At 45.6% G+C, this 4,953-nt stretch overlaps 1 long non-coding RNA gene across 1 annotated transcript; it reads left to right on the top strand.

The window, feature by feature from the left end:
* The first annotated feature begins 408 nt into the window (after positions 1 to 408).
* On the top strand, positions 409 to 4,672 carry LOC142777297 (uncharacterized). The gene is made up of 3 exons (XR_012888018.1): positions 409 to 1,256; positions 3,388 to 3,546; positions 4,032 to 4,672. It is a non-coding gene; the product is annotated as an uncharacterized LOC142777297 (long non-coding RNA).
* Positions 4,673 to 4,953: the final 281 nt, after the last annotated feature.

The following is a 4,953-nucleotide window of genomic DNA, read 5'->3' on the forward strand; positions in this document are numbered from 1 at the left end:
GGCATTGTTATGAAAATAAGGTGCTAGTTACATGAGGACAAGAGGTACTGAAAAACTTTGGTTGTCGCTGCTTGCATCACGCAAGGTATATTCGCTTTTTAGTGAATCGTTTGGATCATTTTGATATAGCCCATGCTGTCCCTCGATAAACGGCGGACAGCTATGAACGCGCGTAATCTGAACACGCATAACGCCGAAGAAGGGCTAACGCAAGATGTCTTGCACGCCTGCTTATCTTCGTCGCTACTTTCTCATAGGCTTCGGAATGAGCACGCTCACCCCTAGTCCCACGTCAAGATAACACTTTATATCACTCCCTAGAACTCTTTTGTTATCTCTAGTAATATTACCAATCTTCACGTTGTTGCTCGCTGAACGAGAACCCTGTTTTAGGCGGGCTGACATCGCAGTACCGTTTCGCACAACTACCATCACGGATGAAAGATTCGTTGGCCTTCCATTCACAAGCCGCTTGCTTTAGTTAAGCTTCTCGCTACCGCTGGGCGTATAACCGAGCCAAGTCCACCCTTAGGACGCTGATACTCCTGTGCCACCTTTTACAAGGATGGCACGCAACATCGTGGAAGAGCTATTGCTCCACTTGCGGCGAATGTCCACGCGAGATCTACTGATCCTGGATTGTCACAACGTGTCATGGATGCCGCAACTCTGCGCGTTGCCACCGCCAGTGGCCTACCAGCGAATAATTCGCGCACTGCTGGCCTCTCCCAGTGTCCCTGTCTTCATGGAGCGCTTCGCCTGGCTCCACTGTTGGCTCGTGCAGACTGGACGTATGGGCCCATGGATGCTGCTTCGCTTCGGAGCCTCCGCGCAGATGATCGACCCCGATGTCGTTGTTGGGTGTTTGGCGAACGCACTGCAATGCCTTCATTTTCAGACGACGTTTAGTGCATTGAGGGACGGCGACACGCACTACGTCTGCGTGATAAACGACTACGCGAATCCCGGCTCTGAGAAAGGCGGAGCGATGTTCTTGGTGCTCTGGCGCGGTCAGCGATTCGCAGCCGTACGGGCCATGACACGCGATGAACTGATCGTTGTTACGGCTGCCTTGTTCATTGCTCTGCGAGGCGAAAGCGTGGAACTGCTGTTTGGAGACCCCACCGACCTGGGCGGCGCTTTTTTGGCGGGTCGAGTTGTTACAGAATACAACGCAAACTTTTTGGCTCAGGTCATCTGGCGTCTCTAGCTGTAGAGGCCAGTGGGTCATCGCAGTTTGGCTACGTACAGCCAAGGTGAGAATCGTCAAGTTTTCCTACTCGAATAACCTCGAAGACTTGTGCAGAGGTGGGCTTATTTCGAATGTTTACGGAAAGCAAGCCCACATTTTATCCATCTTTTGTCTATGCGAATCTCATTATTACTCTTCTATCGTTCATTGTCACTTGTTTGCCGCGGTGTTGCGTAACACGGTTGGATTCTCAACCGCCTGGTGGCATTTAGACAAAGCGAAACTGAACATAACGCTGCTGCCCTTATATCTACGCAAGTTTACACAGAAACTTCGAATATGTAGGCCTAATTATTTAACGTGGGTCTTCAACTGGGCCAATCCTTGGGATGACATTGCTTCTTGGTGGGATGAAAATCCACATGACAAGTGTTATAGCGTTTGCATTCATCAGGAATGGCCAAGGTGAAGAAGTATGACAACTTCCTTAGTGTGGTTGTTAAGTCCGTATAACAAAGAAGCCTTTGCACTTACGTCATAACGATTCGCGGTTCTCACTTTATTTCCACCATCACAACTGTCAGAGCAAAGGCCGCCAGCAACGTATAGGCTTGAACGCTTTTCTTAAAAAAAAAAGAGTGCGACAGCGTATCGGAAGGTGTCAGGGGATTAGAACGCGAAAGTTTTTATAGTGGCATGCTTTCTTATTCACTCGCGCGTATCAGGGTTAGTATAAAGATTTTCTGGTAGCTAACGTGGGTCACGTGAATTAAGGGAAGCTTTTAATGCACGATTAAATGCCTCAATTAACAGGACTGGGCATCGTGTGCTAAATGTGTTTCGTGCAGGGCAAATACAGTCCAGCGCGATAGTTGCGTGATCGCCGATCTGTCTAACGTCCCGAGAACCCAACGGCATATTTCGAAAACTGAATATGAAAATTTCGCATTCCTCTCCCTTTCTTCGCCTGTTGCATGCTAGAACAATCGCCTCCACGACGAAATGTATACCCTTTATTTCTATTTTGATCCTCGCATTCATTGCGATCAAGTGTATTCTTCGCAGGCACTTATCTCTGCGGGCGATAACAATATTTCAGGGAAATAAGTGGTAAAGCTCTCGTTTGGCATATAGTTCGTTTGAGCAGCTTCCTCAGATGGGTGGGATTGCAGCTCTAGCAAGAGTAAAAATAGTGGGTTAAGCTTGCGCGATACCACCTTCTCCTCAAAGAGCAATTTGGGAAGTGACGCTGTTGTATAGCCTTGGTCTAAAGGTCGCGCGATTACGTTGAAATCGCTAATGTACAGCCAACAAGAAACGTTTGTGAATCTCGCTAGCGCGTGCCCATCTACTAATATACGGGCCACCTATGCGCCAAGTAACGTCTACTGCAGTGCTAGGTCAGAGACTGCTCTTCTTGATATTCACGCCTCGCTGCGGTGGTCTAGTGGCTAAGGTACTCGGGCTGCTGATCCGCAGGTCGCGGGATCGAATCCCGGCTGCGGCGGCTGCATTTCCGATGGAGGCGGAAATGTTGTAGGCCCGTGTGCTCAGATTTGGGTATATGTTAAAGAACCCCGGCTGGTCGAAATTTTCGGAGTTCGACATTATGGCGTCCCTCGTAATCATATGGTAGTTTTGGGACATTAAACGCCACGTATAAATGAATTTATATTCACAATTCTTTTCAGTGAAAGGTGAAAATTTTCAGTCCTAAAACACAGGTCGTTAAATAAGGGAGGGACTCGTGTTTGTCGCTACGGGGAGTGGACTTTTTCGGAGCATCCGATCCCTCGAATTGACAGAAGATGAGATCAGGTTCAGGAGTTTTGTGGTTGGGACTGTGCCAATATTACACAGTGCATTCGTGTGACTTTCTCTTTTGTCCATTTGTTTCTTTTTGCTACCCGCTGGCAGGATGTAGCCATGCGTACTATCGTAAAAAAAGAATGAAGAGCTGAGAGTGAGTGCTTTTTATGCATTGTCTCTGCCTTCTTCCTCTCTAGTATTGTGCTCTGTTACATGTGCTGTGTGCCTGCACGTTATTTGTCTTTTATTTTCGCGAAGAAAAATTACTAGGGTGACAAGGCAACTCAACACAGCATGCCCTTTTCCTTAGCTTCTGTGTCACCTAGCAACCTCGCTTTTGCAAAGGCGAAGAAAACATCCTGTGATCACAATTTTTTTTCACGCAGCCACCTGCATGACGCGAAGGCAAAAAGGACCCACATTGAACTCGCAGGTCGCACCACTTGGGTAACGTGATACTTTCTACAATTATTTGCTACAAGAACGTCCACTGACACCTTCCAATAGAGAATATAAGGTCTTCACCCTAACAACGCTCTACTAGGGTAGGATTTTTGATCATTCTGTTTTTATTCAAAGCAGCAAGACAGTTTTTGCTGCTATAGGCATATACTTCTTTAGCTTAGATTTGCAGTTTGTTGGAAGTTCGGGCTTGCTTAATAATATCTGGGGATTGATATCCCAATACTGTGATATCATTATGAGACGAGGTCTCCGAAAATTTCAACCGCCCCGAGCTTTTCAAAGTGCAACGTGATGTAAGTATACGCACATCATCAAAAACGCTTCATCGAAAATGCGTCTTCATCGAAAATGCAGCTATGGAATACAGCGTTCGATTCTGCGAACTTAGGATTAGTAGTCGATTGCCGTAACCTCTAGACCACCGATATAAGATTTGTACATGTGTTGACAAGCTTTTCTTTCAGTCTTCAATAACTGATCGTCTTTGTTTCGCCTTAGAATTTGAGTCTCAGTGTATATCCGTAAAGTGACTACTATCGTTAACTGTTTTTTCTGTTCTTTTTAGATTATGCCCCATGACAAACTAAAGCAAGAATCATGAAGTTCTTTAGAGCTTTGCATGCGCTATAAGGACATAGACTTGGTGCACCGAACGCCTCAACTGCGATTTTTGCGAGGTTGCATGCCACCAGTACTCACACGAACAAGACCTGTCAAGAGCCTAGGCTGCGTGTGAAAGAGGCCGCTATCTATAGATGTCACAGCAAAAGGCCGATGTGGAAAAAAGTCAAGAATAAGGCGTCAGCTGTGATATACTTGGTGGCTGGCACACAGCTTTTCCAATAGTTTCGATGCAAGATAGCACGTGCTCGGAGTTTTATGAAGGCCTGCTGATAGATAATCAGTGGGGCACACTAGAATCTGAATTGAATTCAGGTATTACTAGAAAAACTAGTGGTGTTGCTTTCTCCGTCCGAATATTCTGAAAGTAAGCCACGTTTCAAGAAATTATCTGTCCGCCCGTGTAGAGCTGTCTGTATAATCCGTCTAAAACTTGTATTTCACACATATTTATTACGTGGTTGCTTGCAGTAGTGACTGAAACTTGAGAATGTGGGAAACAATTGTATGCCCGATTTTTTAAGTCAAGAGCGCTGGTTCCTGTTTTATATATTGACTGAAAAATAAAGAAAAGCTATTTTATCATTCGTGATCCGTCACATACGTTTCGAAGTCATTCTATACATTGGCCTGTTTTTGCAAAATAGCTGCCGTTGGAACTACGCTCTCAAGAGTGATTTGCGTGCTATGGACTCGCAGAAATTATCTAAACTTAGTAAACTAGTTCATGTGTAGCAACACCCGACAAGTTTTTAGATATATATGTGAAAGCCTCCCTCGTTCTGCGCACTACAACCGTAGGAAAAAATGTTAAATTTCATTTTGGTGCAAATTGCATACATAACTTATGCGATGACTCGTACCCC

This window comes from Rhipicephalus microplus, chromosome X, assembly GCF_043290135.1.
Source record: "Rhipicephalus microplus isolate Deutch F79 chromosome X, USDA_Rmic, whole genome shotgun sequence".
NCBI lineage: Eukaryota > Metazoa > Arthropoda > Arachnida > Ixodida > Ixodidae > Rhipicephalus > Rhipicephalus microplus.